A 17,421-nucleotide genomic window follows, 5' to 3' on the forward strand; every position below is an offset into this window, starting at 1 on the left:
ATGTGACTGCAGCAGAAGGATTTGGATAATGTTTTGTTTATTGTATAGTTGGGGGCAGTAAATTACTGCCTCCCTGTTCAGGTACATCAATCATGTAGCAAACTTTTTAAAGCAGCTGCCTCTTAGTTCTTGCCTGGGTAGTCTCTTTTGACCTGGAGTCATCAAGTTCTGTTTCAAATATTGGGAACATATGCATCAGTGAGACTTCACCTTTGTGTGTCCTTCAGGGGGAATTAAGGCTCAGGTGTGGAATAATGGCATCACATTGCTACTGCATGCAATATATTACAACTTTGATAGGAAATGATTTTATGATCATTTTCCCACACAAAGATAACTTTGTGTAACTAAGATACAACATGAAGCATCCCTTATGTGTAACAGGTGGGACAGTTGTGCTCCCTGAGCAATTTAGGTTTTTTAGGCTGCTATTTGTTGTGTCTCTTTCCTTAACTAATCACTCTGTTACCATGGAGTTGCTGTTTGCACCAGGAGTGGTCAGCATCTTGTCATGGAAAATCAGGCACTGCAATGAACTTATGCATGGTATATGTATTTTCATTGAACTCTATTGCTTTGGCAGCATAAACGTAGCTTTAAGCAGATGTAACTATTACTTATGCTTAATAAAGGTTACTTCATTGTGTGTTTCCCTTAGACATTCTAACCATAACTTATTATTGGCGTTGTTCCAGGTCTGTTAATTGGATTTCTGCTAATAAATTTTACACATTCTTCATTTATAGCTCTCCAGCAATTTTAATTGAAATCAGTTTCTTTTCTGCTTGCATTTGAAGACAAGAATTCCAATGTTGTAATGTCCTGTTTTGTACAATGTTGTAATGGTTGGAATCTTGGGTATTTGATCAGTTCCCACTATGAAACAAGGTTGTTTTGCTTTTGAGGAAGTGTCCGACACAAATGCAAACAGTCTTGTTATAATAGCTGGGAACAAATAATCTCTTTCAAATCTTATTGCTCATGCTTCCTTTTGGGTGTGATTTCCAGTTTGGTGTTGATATATGCTAATTCTGTTTTGCCTTGTATTATTGAGACAGGAGTTCTACTTCTTAATGAAATTGTGGGTAATTTGTTTTTGAATCCTTCTGTAATAGATGCTGGGTCCAAAGCACGGAAATTAATTGTTCACATTGAAAATTAGATTTGATTCTCCATGTGTTACCCTTTTGAGCTTAGTATATTTCCAAGAACCTTCCTCACAAATGCTTAATAGATAGAATCTGTGATTGGTTCAGCACCAAGTAAGAACATTGACTGGCAAAATACTTGTAGAACCTCAATCATTCAACAAGGGATGAGCTAGGATTGAGAGTTTGTGGCTCACTAAGAACAGAAGCTGTTCCTACTTTATATAGACAGCAAGGCTGTGTTACTTGGCGCTAGTCCAAGACCTGAAGAGCTTTAGGATGCTTTTTAAGGAGCTGCCCCCAACCTGTCCCTCATCTGAAAAAGCTTCCTATGAAGCACAGCTATTCCATGTGAGAAACAGAAAAGCAGTGATGCAGTGTTTATGATATTTATGTAGAAATTGTATTTTTCAGTTGAGTATTGAATGGCCCATATGCCTATTTACAGGAAGGAACAGTTAGCTCAGTTGGTTACAGCATGGAGCTGATAATGACAAGGTCGCAGGTTCGATCCCCAGAGGACCACCTGCATATTTATGCATTGCAGAAGGTTGGACTAGAAGACCCTTGGAGTCACTTCCAACTCTACAAATCTAGGAGTCTACTGAGCTCTGCCCTGCCACAGCCAACCCCACCCCTTCCATCCAGTGGGGTGTGTTTGTATAGAGAAGGTGCATGTGCTGCATGCTTGCAAGACAGTATTTTGTTTCCACCCAGCATGGGTTCACAAGTCACCCCTTGTACTGTCTTACTGAATAAGGAAGTCTTCACTTTGATGCAAGGCGTTAATAATTCTGTGAGCAATATACCTTGTGATACCCATGCTCTTGGGCTATCTCAGAGCTAGTTTAATCTTTGATCCTGAAAAATAATAGTAGCTTCTGGGAAGCTTTTATTTTGATGTCTGGATAGCCAAGTGATGTTCAACATCTAAGTGATGTTGGAATACAACCTTTCTTCCCCTAGGCAACTTTATAATGAAAGAAAGAGCACATTTATTCCATCCATGATTTTTTTGTACCATAGTAGTATTCTACATCCCCAGAGTTCTCTTTGATGGCAGACAGGCAGTGGTCAGGTGCCTCTGCTGTTACCATGTGATGCCTTTTAACACCATGTGATGCCTTTTAACACCAATGGTCTGTGATAATTATCTCTATTAAGTAACCTCCAAAAGCAAATTTTCAAATGTCCTCATAATAGTTTGTGCTTCACTCCCTCCAGGAATTTGAAAGAAACTTTTCATTTTAAAATAGACCTATTCTTCTTTCACTCTAGAACTGTTGCAAAAAATAAATATCTAGTACAACAAGGTACTAAATTCTGGGAAGAAGAAGCTGAAAAGCAGGCTTGTTAATTTCAGTTTCATATGAAATGCATCCAGAAATATTGCATGTTTTTCCAACTGGAAAGTGACTTGGTTGGTAGGAATGAAAAATGCCATTTAGCTGTTTAAAGATTTATCATTTAAGCTGCTTTATTTAGATAGTGAAGCAAAGTGGTGATGTCTTCAGTTTAGTTATTACAAACAAGGTGATGGAGAAGAAGACCAGAGGGAGCTGGTTGCCTTCTAGGAAAGAGCAATGATGATAGTTTTGAGAACTGAGTTATGGGCACACTGTCCATGTAAAGTGTGAGCAGGTCATGTATGTCCAGCACAGTGTGGAGGCTTAAACTGAATTTGAGTTTTCTTTCTGTATATCCCGCCACTGCATATGGGAGTATCCTGAAAAGGACTTAAGGCCTTTCCCTCTCTTTATAAAGACTTGGTAAATGTTGCCATTCCTGGACTATCCAGCTCAAGCACACTGAAGGAAGTAAGCAGCATATTGTTGTATGGAGTGAAGTAGTCCAAGTTGCACTTTCAGACTGTCACTATTTTGGGGTGGGATTAATTTACATATTGGCAAATCCATGTTGCACAATTATAGTTGATTGGAAGCTCTTGCACAACAAATCTTCTTCCACAGACGATCAAGTCTTTTTCCCATTAGGAAAATGATGGGGAAATGTTCTGGAAAGAGTGAGATAACATTTGCTTTAATGCAACCCCCCACCCAAACAAATGGGAATGAATGCTCATTAAATAGCCAATATTGTCTGATCTCCCTGCAAACCAATCAGGATGAATGCTCAATAAACAGATTGTCTGGAAGTCACCTCTGTCCTTGGTGGATAAGAAGGGGCATGAGTGAAATAAAGAACATTCTTCTGTATTATTGTCCTGCTTTGACCACTAGTGCTGAATTAAGAACATGTAATTTAGGCCCTTACTTGCAGTCACATAGATGCTTCACTGGCTCTGTGTTTCGTTCCTGGGGATACAATTACCTTTAGGAAATTGCATGCAAACAATTTGTTATCAAAGAATCAGCCACTGGTTCTACATCTTTAATAATGAGCCACTTTATATCATGAAAACACCACAAGAGTTTTTGTTGTAGAAGGGCAGAATCCAAAATTGCCCATCTTCATATCACCTAAACTGGGAAACCCAGATGTGTATCAAGAACTGAGTATCTCTAGAATTGATTGCCTCCAGAATAAAAGGCAAAAATGATATCCTTGGGGGAATTAATGGTCATTAGAAGAACTGTCTAGCATGATTACCTTTTATTCTATAGGGAAGGCACACCCAAGTTGTCTGGTTTACTAGTGTATGAGTTAGGTCTTTGGAAATGTACCCAAACATCTGCAGGTATTGGAAAGTATTTCTAATTTTATTCTAAATCTATGTTCAAATATTTTTATCTTTCAGAAGATTTGGTGAAGTGACCGAGTCATGTCAATGTGCTCAACATACTAACATGTCTCAATGTTGCTGATTCAGGAAACGGTGGAAGAAAATTAGGAGAACCATAAAGCAAAATCACCAAGGTTAGTTTGTTTTGTTAAATTTACAAAGAAATTGTGGGAAAGTGGCAGCCAACATTCATTTATGTCTTGAACTAAATTTTATGTAAAGCCCCAGTTATTGCCTGACTGGGAAGTTTGCAGGCCTACTGTTTAACTGCTGTTGATAATTTGTAACGTTCACCTAAGAATAGATGCATTATTCATTGAATTCCACATTCCCATGAACAAATACAAATACAGGTGAAAGAAGATTCCGCCGCCCCCCCTTATGTGACAGTGTGCAGCTCTAGCCTAGATAAAAAAAAAATTGTGGACTTTGGAAGCTTTTGTTTCCATCTTTGCTTAACCACAGGTTGTATTCCCCCCCCCCCCCGAATTGGCAAACTGTTATTATTGTTAACTATGATTTCAAGCTTGCTTGTTTAAAGCAGACCATAGTTAACAATAATAACAGTTTGTTGGCTCAGATGACATGACAAGTTGAGGTAAAATAGAAGTGGAAGTGGAAACAAAAGGAGATGGGGGTGTGGGTAAGCTCAAGAATCACCTAGGCTCATTCATGTCGTGCTAAAGTATGATTTCACGTAATGTCTGAATGTAGCCATTTCTGTTTAGCTTTAATTATTTGCAAATATAATAGGCCTAAAGAGTAAGCAAGCTGTGAAATGAAGCCCTAAAGGTAAAGGTAAAGGTACCCCTGCCCGTACGGGCCAGTCTTGACAGACTCTGGGGTTGTGCGCCCATCTCACTCAAGAGGCCAGGGGCCAGCGCTGTCCGGAGACACTTCCGGGTCACGTGGCCAGCGTGACATCGCTGCTCTGGCGAGCCAGAGCCGCACACGGAAACGCCGTTTACCTTCCCGCTGGTAAGTGGTCCCTATTTATCTACTTGCACCCGGAGGTGCTTTCGAACTGCTAGGTTGGCAGGCGCTGGGACCGAGCAGCGGGAGCGCACCCCGCCGCAGGGATTCGAACCGCCGACCTTTCGATCGGCAAGTCCTAGGCGCTGAGGCTTTAACCCACAGCACCACCTGCGTTAATTACTAATTATTTAATTACTGCGTTAATTACTAATTAGCCCTAATTACTAATTATTTTGTGTGATTATTTCATTATAATATGATATTAAGAAACATCATTTTCTGTTGGACAAAGTAATATTTCCAAGTTCGGTCATTGCTCACTTTTTATTTGGGTTGCAGGCATGTTGTGCCAGCAGGCGAACCTGAACATTAATCTAATTAGAAGGATTCCAAGATGTGAATAAAGCCTTTATTCACACTTTACAAAAAGTAATAATTGACCAGTGAAGTATTGGAAGGCATTTAATTGTTTATTAAATTTCCCTTATGTGTGGTTATTGCTGCAGAGAACCTACATCACAAAGAATTAGGCAGAATTAATTGATGGTGCTGCAGCCAGTTTAACCTTTAAGGTAAAGCTAAGGGACCCCTGACCATTAGGTCCAGTCGTGACAGACTCTGGGGTTGCGGCGCTCATCTCACTTTATTACTTTATTAGCCGAGGGAGCCGGTGTACAACTTCTGGGTCATGTGGCCAGCATGACTAAGCCGCTTCTGGCGAACCAGAGCAGCGCACAGAAATGCAGTTTACCTTCCCGCTGGAGCGGTACCTATTAATCTACTTGCATTTTGACGTGCTTTCGAGCTGCTAGGTTGGCAGGAGCAGGGACCGAGCAACGGGAGCTCACCCCATTGTGGGGATTCGAACCACTGACCTTCTGATTGGCAAGCCCTAGGCTCTGTGGTTTAACCCACAGCGCCACCCGCGTCCCTTTACCTTTACCCTAATAATTGTGTCATTCCATTGGATTCTAAAGTAATAATGTTGATATTAATAGTGTGATTAGAGCAGTGGCATACCCAAGTCCTGTCCAGAATAATTTCTTTCATGTTGTCTGCAAAATTGTTACAGCTTTCCATGGGAAGAACTACGTGATGACATTAATACTTTTGTTTCTTAATATCTGTGTTATTTTCTATATTTCTCTATTCCCATTTGTGCTGTTTTGCTTATTTTTTTTTTAACTTTTGCCATTCCAAGGATATGTGTTGGGTAGCAATTAACAAGTAGATAAACCCAAGGATATGAAGTATACAATAAAACCTGGTTAATCTATTTATTTAAAAAATTAAGCTTGTTTCCTTGTGAAGTCAGTCATCCGCCCAGTTCAAACAACATGGTCATGCCATCATTGGTGACTGTAACCTTAAAGGATCATGGGCTTGCATTACTTTCTTACATGCTGATTCCTTCATCCCTTTCCTAGTTTCTTCAAAGCATGATCTCTGAATTGGCAAACCATGGTTTGAGCAAAGAAAGGAAGGAAGGAGAAATTGGCAAGAATGATGAAGCAGCAACCCATGTTCACAACTGCCAGAAAATGGTTTGGCTGTGATCTCTTGAGTCTGTCCACAATTAAATAAGTGAAAATACAGTGATTATCACATTGATTTTCACACATTTAGTAACATTTACACAAGTGGTAATTTTAATAAGAATATGGTCTTTATCTTTTGCCTCTAATGAATTGTGTTTGCTTTATTTGTCAAAGTTTTACTTTCTCCTCAGGATTATGTCAGCTTTCCTTGCCAAATTTTGAATTTGCACAGTTGGCTGTCAGGATTTGATTGGCATTGGTTTACTTTAAATTTAAAACTCCATTAGAAGCAGGCGTGGAGGCAGAGAGAGGAAATATTTTGTATATTGTTATTTTTACTGGCCTTTGAATGGCTATGGCTAAGGTTTTCAGAAAAGCCCAAAGAAATGAAAAGTTTAGTAGAAATGCCTAGTGTAGCCCAAACTTAAAGAATATCCCATTCAGTATGCAGAGACGTTTTTTAAATATTTCCATTTCATAATAGTATGATTTCCTCTAGACAAACACCTAGGCAGTGTGTAAATGAGCATACTATTAGTACTAAATAAACAACACAGGGGAAAAAGAAGCTTTATAAGCAGCAAGTCAAGGTAGGGGTGTTTCCCAACACAGATATGCATTCTTTTTGCTTGCCCTTTCTATTTAAAGGTGAGGCTTTTTGGAAACAAAGATTGTGTGTAAGTGTATGTTGCTTAAAATAACATTTTGGCCCGTGCTGTATAGTAATGTTGTTTTCTATCTATTTGCATTGGTTTTAAGCCATAAAACAACTGTACTTCCTAATAGCATTTCTATGCAACTGTATTTTTTATTTTAAACTTTACATGTGTTTGAATGCATGTGAATACCCCAAAATTGAGTTACAACAATCCGATATGAGAAGTTTTGACAATGAGCTGGACAATGAAATGGTTTACATGAACCAGTAACTTTAAGTCCAACCATGGTTTTGTCCAACCAGTGTATTGTGGGTTCTTGGAGAGGAAATTGCAACCGCTGTGCTCCTTTCCTAGTCCTCATTCTACTGTGAGCTAAGCCATGGTTTGCTTTGGTCATCTGAACCCAGGCTCATGGCTTGTCTTCTTCCAAACTACTCTTGGGTTTACAGCTCAAGGTTTGCCTGGAGGAGACAAACCACAAGCTTGGGTTCCGACAGCCATGCTGAAGCAAATCATGGCTTAGCTCACAGCAGCAGGAGGACCAGGGAAAGAGTGAAATGGAGGCAATCTCTCCTCCAGGGACCTGTGCATTTGTGCTGTTTGACAGGTTGGTTTACTGCTGTATGCAAACCAGCTCTATGTTGGAGCATGTAAGCCTTCCAAACTAAACCTTATTGTGATTCCCTGTTCTGGGCCTGTAATCCATGCTTTTTCAATAATTCATATTCCTGTATAGCTAGTGCCTGGATACATCCAGTCCAACCTTCTTGTACCTCTTCTTCAGTAGGACAAATTTTTAGCTTTTAAGAGAATATGAACAACATTTTCAATTGTTCTTCACCAGTTTTGTAATATTGATAGAGACTAAAAAGCAAAACTTTAATTCTGTTTTTAACTTCTCATGACATTATATTTATAAGATGTAACATACAGGTAATGTTCATTGAATGAGGGGAAAGTCCATGTACACTTATAGTTTGTTGGCCCACAGGAGCTTGTAATACCTTGTTTAGCTTTTAGGAATCAGTTAGTTTTATATTTCTCACAATAACTGTTTGCTTTTGCTAGGCACGACCCTGAGCAAATAAATGCCTGAATTTAGACACTGAACTGCTCCCTTTTTTGCAGGTGCTTTGTTTCTTCAGACTCTACTAACTTCTAAAGAATCTTTGAAATGTGTGTGTGTGTGTGTGTGTGAGAGAGAGAGAGAGAGAGAGAGAGAGAGGCGCAGACAGGCAGACAGACAGACAGCCCATCTGGCTATTTAGCAATCACAAGATTTAAGTGTCCTGAGCTCTCATATGGATCAGAGATAATCATCTGTCTTGTAAAAGGCAGGTTAAACTGGGGCTGAAATCCTAAGAGCTAGATCATGGTAAATGAAATGCTATATCACTGTAACCATCCAGCTAGTGTATGTGTGTAGGCGCGTGCACCCACACCCATATATGCATGTATGTCTTGCTGGTGACCTAGAGAGTTGTGGCATATGACCTTTTCATTTGCTGGGTATGTGATTGCCAGATATGGTACTCCATAGCCAGTACACAAGCTAACCAGCTTCAAACTGTAGCAGCACAAGCTGATTAAGTTAAGATGGGCTAATCATACAAAGTCTGAGTTGCTCCTGTGCCCTAATAACCATAATAAGAAAAACATGGTGGGTGGGAGGTTAGGCGAAAGGTTGAGTTGCAAATATTCTATTTAGAATCACTGCAGGACACATAATTTCCTATGGGGAAATTGGATTTTGCTGGACTGGGGTTAGTGAGGGGATGTGCGGGGAAGAGAAGAGCTTTTTCTTATTGAAGGGAACTAGGGGTCACAATAGGCATAGCTGTCAACTTTTCCCTTTTCTTGCAAGGAATCCTATTCAGAATGAGAGAATTTCCCTTTAAAAAAGGGAAAAGTTGACAGCTATGACAATAGGTGGAGTTCAGTAATATGGGTTCCTTCTCCATCTTCCTTCCTTGCAAAAATACAAAGCACACTTAAGCAATGTAGTAGAACTACTGCCTTGTTCCTGCCATACCATCAGTTCCTCTAATCCAGTACTGGCTCCTCTGACTGGCATTGATTCTCCGAGGTCTCAGGTTCAGGGTTGTATGCAGCCCTGCTGCCTGGGCATCTGAATATGAAATGTGCTTACCACAGACTTGTGGCTTCTGTCTTATACCTTCAAAGACGAATAGTCCTCCTTACTGCAGACATTTGCCCTCCAGCATTGAAAGTTGGAGGTGGGCCTGGGCAATGGAGAAGTGACAGAGCTTGTGCATCCCTGCTGTCTCTCCAAAGATTCTAGTTGCGAGTGCCTGCTTTAATGTGATAGACTTCTGGGTTAAGGAGCTGGTGTGGGGATATGCCTCATATTTGGAACTCATCGTGATTTATTCCTGCATTACAGATACAGTATTGAGAGTGCTTTAGTTTTAGAAATGTGACACTTAGTTTTTATTGTCTGAAAACTTTTAAGTCCCTTCAAAATAGGTTGCACAGACTTGATGAGAACCAGGTTTGACTTCTTACACCATGGAGGCTGCCTTAATGGACCTTCCTACCCCTCTTGCCACAGTCATCGGATTTCCTTATACCATAAAAAAGAGCCAAGAGGGCATGCAGTTGATATGAACTCTTTCCTTTATCATGGGAATCTTACATTTCTAGCCATCTGCGACTCTGTAAACAGGAAACATGCAGTGAGGTTACCGAGTTAGAAACGAAAATCCTGCCTCATGGATCATTTTAATGAATGGTTGCAATTTACAGGTTCTTTCCCCCATTTTCATTACCACCTTCCTGCCTTAAAGCTTGTTTTTGAATATTAATAGAACAATGTTGTGAAATATGAACCTTTCTTAACAGGAAAAAGGGCACAAAACTGTTAGACAAAAGTACTGGATTCTATTCAGTCTCAAACAGTCGAGCAGATAAAGCTTAGCATGCTGTTTTCTTCTTTCCTGTTTCCTATATGTCAGAAGATGTGCTTTTGGCTGTTTCCTTTGAATAGGCTCAGCGGACTTAAGCCTGAATTCATAGCAACTTTGGGGAGCCTTTGCATATTCTTATTGTGATGGTTCAGTGAAGTGTATTAGTAGAAATGTTATAAACAACAGAAGTTTCTCCTTTGGATGTGTTTTGCATGCCTTTGGGGAAATGGCATGTTCTATAGGTTCACTTCACTTTAATTTTGGAAACTTTTTGAAAGCCTTTTCCACAGGGGCTTTAAGTGTATAAAGCTGTGTGCTTCGACGTACACAATCAGAAAGCTGCCCAGTTCTGCCCTCTCCTCTCACTATACTCTCTGAAAAGCCTTTCCTGAAAATGGGGGTCTCACAAAAGGAATGTGGAATGGGTTTGGCAGTGGGGAGGGAGCAGGAGGAACTGGTGAAAATTGGCTTTAGGCAGCTCCACATTTTTCACAATTCTAAATTGTGAACTATAACGATTATTGATATTTTGTAGAGTTCCTGCTCTGCTACACCTCTTTGACTTGCTCCTTCTGCTCAAGGAGATGACTGTTAATGCACAATAAGTGACTGTTCTGCTCCTGCCCTCTTTTATTACACTGATTGTCAAGTGGTGTTTCCATAGGATGAACTTTCACCAAAGGACAAAGTGCCTTTCAAGTAGTCTGTGCCTTTTTATAAAAGAGGGTGTTGTCAAACACAGTTCCTACTGATGATGTTGCAACAGGAGGGCTTGACTAAGACTGCAATTGCCCTCTTTCCTTTTCCTCATGTTTGCAGTAAAGATTTATTCTGATGAATGCAGAGTAAACAATGACATTGATTCGTAAATGGAGGTAGCTTGGTAAAAACAATGGGTGTAGATTTAAACATAACCTTGAGGTAAATGTGGATTGTTTTGTTAGTACTAGTCTAAGGCTGAGCCAGAATGAAAGAACATTACCCCCGCCCCGGCTGCTGCCAAAAAAACCCAGGTCATCCCCATGTGAAAAGGACACCCCCAACCCCAATTTTGGCTATCTTGTGGGAAGGAAAATATTTGCTTTCACCACATTGCTATATGGGATGTAATTGTTCTGCTTTTGACAAGAGGGGATTTGTCCCATGGTCACTTCATTGTACTGGGATCCAAACAGTATGATACCAGCATCTGGTGGTATAGATACTGGAAGTGTGGTGTAGCATACCAGTTCAAACACAACTACAAAGCTGAAGTGGCTCTATTCAAGATTAGGCAGAAGAAACGAAACTTAAAACAAATAGAAGCTAAGTCAAGGAAGAAATGAGAATAGAAACACCCTGTTGGGAGTTGTTGCACTAGGAAAGGCCAGGCAGACTCTGGGGGGTTCTATGCTAGTTCAGCCTGACCCCTTCCAGATCATCAACTGGGCTACAAAATGCAGTTAGTGCCTCCTACACCTGAAGAGATCCTTCTTAAGTTTCTTCGCAGCCAGTGTACACTCTAACTCTGTATCGCCCAGCACACCTTAGGTCCTGGGAGCTGGGATACACATGAAGGGAGAGGGTCTGTATCCATGGTGTGGTGTACATTAAGGTTGCAATCCCAAGCACATTTACTAGAGAGTAAGCCCTACTGACTTCTGAGTTAGCATGCCCGGGGTTATGCAGTAACACAGTTCCAGGAATTTGGAAGGCTGTACATTAAAATGTTCACAGATGGAACGGAAATTATTGGGCATTCAAAAATGGTTAAAATAATAAATCAGGATGAGAGAACTTAAAACATCTGGCTTAAAATGAGTATCGTTTCTAGGTAATCATTCTGACCTAAATATATGGTTGAATTAAGGCCAGTCCAGAAGTTACATGGAAAGGCTTCTATGTGAACTTGTTCTGATTGTGAATTACCGTACATCCAGTGCTTGACAACAGTTTTATGAACTGATTAATGATCTGTGTTCTGTAGGTGTGGGTTTCCGCTTTTCCTGGCCAGTAGTACTGTTAGCATTCTACAAGTGCTGCATTCCTAGAAAATTAGGAAAGGGTTCCAAAAGGAAACGATTGAGCAGCCAACTAAACAAAGTAAGAGCTAATATTCCTTTTTGAAAACTGAATCAGAAGTTATTTCTGTAAAACACCAGTCTCTTTGCTTTTTAGTGTGTCCATGAGACTTCTTCATATCAAGCATGAATTGAATCACCTAACCACCACATAATTACTCGTTTTGTACAATTGTGACATGTGTCAGAAGCCACCCTGTGAACCAACTCCCATTATATAAGTTAGGTAGTTATGATATGCATGAGCTGGTCAAGGGATTTCCTAATAATCTAGGTTTGTTAAGAGTGGCCCTCATATTTCTCAGTTCCTTCAAAACCTGCTAGGCTGACACATCTGCAGCTGCTAGGCAACCTCTGCTTCCCTGCTACATTACTATTAGTATTGTTATTAATTTATCTAGGGTTGTATCCAGTGCTCCATGAGCAGAGGAACTCCTCCCCCCTGCACCCCAAAGTGTTCCCCTACCTTCCAGAGGTGCTTTTGAGGGTGGGCGGGTGGGTGGCTGGCTGCATGGGAGAGGCGAGGAGGGTTGAAATTCTATCCAACAAGTGGAAGTCTCTTGTGCTGATGGAGCAGGAATGTTGGATTACTGCCCTAAAATTATCTCCTGCCTTTCCTCACAAAGGAGCCCAGAGGCACAAGCACAAGGTGATAAAATTACAGCTTTAAAATAAAAATGTATTTAAACATTTAATAACATCTACAAACATTTAAAAGCATTGAGAGCATCTAAAAATGTGCCAAACAGCTATGTATAATTTCAAGGTCGTCAATAAAAGTTATCTTTCAGTATTCAAATGCTTGGGTGTACAGGAATGTTTTAAAGTTTTTCCTAAAAGTTAATAATGGGGGAAATAGATGCACCTCACCAGAGGAAAGCATTCCATAGACATGGAATTGCCACCAAGAGGGCCGGCTGGGTAGATCCCAGCAGTAGCAGCACCAATATGGACTTCCCTGCTTATCTTAGAACCTAATATGGTTGTTCCTCAGGAGGAGTTCTTTCAGGTACCTGGGTCCCAAGCCATTTAGGGCTTTGTACACTACAGCTTAGAACGCGGGTGGCGCTATGGTCTAAACCACAGAGCCTACGGCTTGCTGATCAGAAGGTTGGCAGTTTGAATCCCCACAACGGGGTGAGCTCCCATTGTTTGGTCCCTGCTCCTGCCAACCTAGCAGTTCGAAAGCACATCAAAGTGCAAGTAGATAAATAGATATAGCTCTGGCGGGAAAGGTAAATGGTGTTTCCATGCGCTGCTCTGGTTCACCAGAAGCGGCTTAGTCATGCTGGCCACATGACCCAGAAACTGTCTGCAGAGAAACGCTGGCTCCCTCTGCCTATAGAGCGAGAAGAGCGCCGCTACCCCAGAGTTGGTCACGACTGGACCTGATGGTCAGGGGTCCCTGTACACTAGAGCTAACACATGGACTTGTGTCACCTGTGCTGCCACTGCCTGTTTTATCACCCAGAGCTCATCAGAAAACCAATAGTTATACCTAAAGCTTTAATGCTTTTGAAGAGCACATTTTTTGCTTTCATTATTTTTAACTGCTTCTGAAGCAGGACTGATTTTATTGACACAGGGCCAAATAATCAGTATTATGCAAATCCAGGCTCAACACTGAGTGGGGAGAAAGGACCCCACTTAACCTGGGGGATAACACAGTATACAGGAATCAGAAATGTGAGTGTTCTACCAATCAGTGTCTAGATGCAATCCTTGTTATGGGATCCTCTCAAGGGATCACTCTGGGTGGCTGTTTCCCTCCTCAGCCACTGTGGAATAATGCACACAGCTTCAAAGACAGCATTATTCTGACTCCCAGATGCTCAGGATTAACAACAGGCACTTGGCTATCTGAGCACATTTAGCAGAAAGAAAGCTATATTATGCAGTGCCAGTTAGGAACTGCAGTTCTTTTGGGGCACTAATTAGGAAATGTCTGACCATTTTAATCATTTGTATACATTATTTTCCCTGTGTGTATTCGATCAGCTGGTCTTGTGAGTTAGTACCACAAAACGTGATGTTTCAAATATTAAAGTTAAGCAAGGATGTATCTCCACCTAAAGAAATCTTTCAAATGTGTTTGCAGGTGACTAGAATGCTGGATGCCCACAAGTCAGATTTCAGCTTCTCCACAACATGTGTGGACTATTAAAAGCAGGATTCACGGGGAAGTAACAATAGCTCTACATCCCAATCATAACAGCTGCATTTTAAATATACTTTCAATGTATTTTAGTGATTACTGTCATTGAGGCAAATGTTGTCTAGAAGTGGGAATGAACATTCTATTATGGTATTGGTTTGGCTTAGCACACCAGGTTCCATTTCATTTTTTAGAAAGTTCATACTTTTCTAGTGGCAAAACATCCCCCCCCCCTAAAAAAAAGTTATCTTGCACATAATTGACTGAAATCTGTCTTCTTCTCACTTTAGCATAGCAATGCAAGTACAGTGGTACCTCAGGTTAAGTACTTAATTCATTCCGGAGGTCCGTTCTTAACCTGAAACTGTTCTTAACCTGAAGCACCACTTTTGCTAATGGGGCCTCCTGCTGCCGCCACGCTGCCAGAGCACAATTTCTGTTCTCATCCTGAAGCAAAGTTCTTAACCTGGGGTACTATTTCTGGGTTAGCGGAGTCTGCAACCAGAATCGTATGTAACCCGAGGTACCACTGTAAGTGTATTTTAGAAATACAGTCTAAGATTGTTATAATGTTGCCTATATTTTTTTCTCTGTTGTAGAACATTTATAGGGGAGAAGTAAATAATCTAGATTATCTGTCAGATTGATAATTAACCATTTGTTCCGTAGAGACTGGCTTACTTTTTCTCTATGTGGTGTGTGTTCCACATAAAATTTCAGCAACTTTTTTAAAAAAAATAACAAAGCATTTATTTGTGGCTCCCGAAACCAATGGAATAAGACAGCACTGGATTCTGGCAACAGTTAGAATAAATCATATTACAGCTTTGTTCTATCATCATAAGTCTGGGATCTCCAATTACTATTTGCAGGAGAAATGGCCATGCAAGGTTGTGTTAGAATGGCAGAAACTGCTTCTGATCCCTGATAAGATGCAGGCCATTGTGAGGAAGCTGGGTGACTTTTCTGAGTGAGCTGTTTTGTTACATGTGTTTGCTGCTTATCTAGAGCTTTTCATGCTGTTCTGGTATATGTGTTATCTTGCAAAATGATTGATTAAAGAGGAAAAGGATTACCACACCACAGGATAATTTCTTAATAAGATAATTTTTAGTTTTAAATGTTATCTCCTCACCTTTATGTCCTCAAATAGCACCCTTGGCAGCAAATAGAAGCCAGGCAAGGGGGATTCTCAGTAGTATCAGGGATTGCTTTTTCTTCAAAAGTGCCAGTTTCAAAACACTCTTTTGAAAGCATGAATAGCTTTTAAACAACTGCATATTACTTCCATGTTCATTTGTGAATCCACTTTATTCTGCTTTCATTGTAGCTTCTCCTGCCTCAAATGTTGCAAGCGCCTCAGGGCAAGAACCCTGTGCAATCAACACTGATGGCCCTCAACTAACAATTGCAATGATTAGCAATATTGCAACACACTTGCATATTTCTCTGCAGTGCAGAGTTTCAGAATACAGTACAAACGATGTTTTAAACAAAAACTAGAGAAACATGTAAGAGTTGCTTGCATTCAGTTTTTGCTTCCTGACTATTTTACTTGCATTATTAAAATGGGTTCACATGGTGATGTTCTCCTTGATTAGCATGATGGGCTGTAAAAGAGTAAAAGAACCTGTGTGTGTGTGTGTGTGTGTGTGTGTGTGTGTGCCACCCCACCCCCACCCCCACCCCCCCCCCCGCTTCCCAACAGACCATGAGTAGAAAGAGTCCCTTGAGACTTGGCGAGTAAGTCAGGCTATTAAGAACCTGTCATTTCAAACAAAGGCACCTCCAACAAGCAAAATGGCTGAGAGTTATTAGATGCCTTGGCAGATGTTGAACTTGTCTGTGTCATTAATTTTGCCTTGGGCAGCTTTTCTTGTAGCAGCAAATTCCAATACATCACTCAGCTTGTGATGTGCAAATGCAAATAGATACACTTTTATTTTACATGTTATGTTTTCGAGATCGTTTTATTTGAAATTGTAATGCCATATTTCCTCCCTGGATAAAGCTAAGCTAGCCATGTACATATCCCCTATGCATTTTTATGTAAACAAATGGCAATGGCAATCTGATGAGCCAACAAACTAGATTAGGGCTTCTTATTAGATAACATAAGACAATTTGCTATGAGTAGTTATTATGGAGTTGAGAAGCAAAAAACTGGAATGTCAGAAATATTCTTTCATATTCACATTATATTGGACCCAAGTTAAAACCAGGGAAATGCCTGAAATTCTTTACATCCTGATTCCCAATAAGAGAAATCCACTTTAAAATTTCTGCAGCTAAATGGGCTGAGCTAAGTATATTTGATTGATGAAAGGAAATTAGAACAATACCAAAGAATATAGGTATAGCGATTACAATACAATTAAACACCAGAGGTCAGGATGTCTATTAATGCAAGCAGAGCTAAATACAGGTGCCCTGTTGCATCCAGAAATAGCAAAAATGGGTAAAAATGATTGACAATAAAAGAGGTAGAGAAACTGAAATCTCATGGGAAAATAATAAATGGAAATCACCTGAAGAAATCAAAGCAAAAATTCACAGGTTGAACATAAAGGATAGGAACCCCTTATGCAGTACTTAATTCCCATTGCTATTGTATCATTTAACAGTCTGGTGCTATATGAGAGAGAGAAACAGAAAGAGAGAGAGAAAGAGAAAGAGGGAGGGAGAATGTCATACAGGTCCTCCCCACCTGATTGCCCCCCTTAATCTTGGCCAAACACCAGGGTTTTGTCTTTAATGAAGTTTTCCTGAAATATAGTGACTATTTCTGACTACTTGAAAGTACAGTAGTCGGATATTGCCTTGTACACAGCTCAACACACATACAAGAGAAGGAGCATGGAAAGATGTGGTAACACACCAATATAAATCAGGATAGCCATATTGCCCAATCAACTACTCTCAAGCATAAGAAATAAGATCGCAGATGATGTAGAAGCATTCTAGGTCCTCCATCTCTCTGGAGACCCAAAGTTTATGTGTTATTCTTTTCTGCAATAGCCAAAGTCCATAGGTTTTAATACCAAAAAGACAAATGCTGATTTTTTAAATAAAAGTTTTGCATGGCAGGGCTAATGAAATCCTATCTGCAGTTAGCACCCCATCAAAAGTTCTGTTTTCTAAAATTGGTTGAAAAGATGTGTCGTATTATTCCACCTTACCCCTTTTGTAGCTTACTTGCGGTGATGGAGAGTGGTA

The 17,421-nt window shown here is 40.3% G+C and overlaps 1 protein-coding gene across 2 annotated transcripts in view; it reads left to right on the forward strand.

Moving 5' to 3' along the window:
• Positions 1-17,421, forward strand: part of TIAM2 (TIAM Rac1 associated GEF 2) — a 123,838-nt gene that overhangs the window by 17,021 nt on the left and 89,396 nt on the right. For both annotated transcript variants that reach the window (XM_083732047.1, XM_083732045.1), the window contains exon 2: positions 3,907-4,025. The gene's annotated coding sequence lies outside the window, so the exon portion shown is untranslated. The remainder of the gene's footprint in view (positions 1-3,906; positions 4,026-17,421) is intronic.

This window comes from Podarcis gaigeae, assembly GCF_964106915.1.
Source record: "Podarcis gaigeae genome assembly, chromosome: 3".
In the NCBI taxonomy this organism is placed as follows: domain Eukaryota; kingdom Metazoa; phylum Chordata; class Lepidosauria; order Squamata; family Lacertidae; genus Podarcis; species Podarcis gaigeae.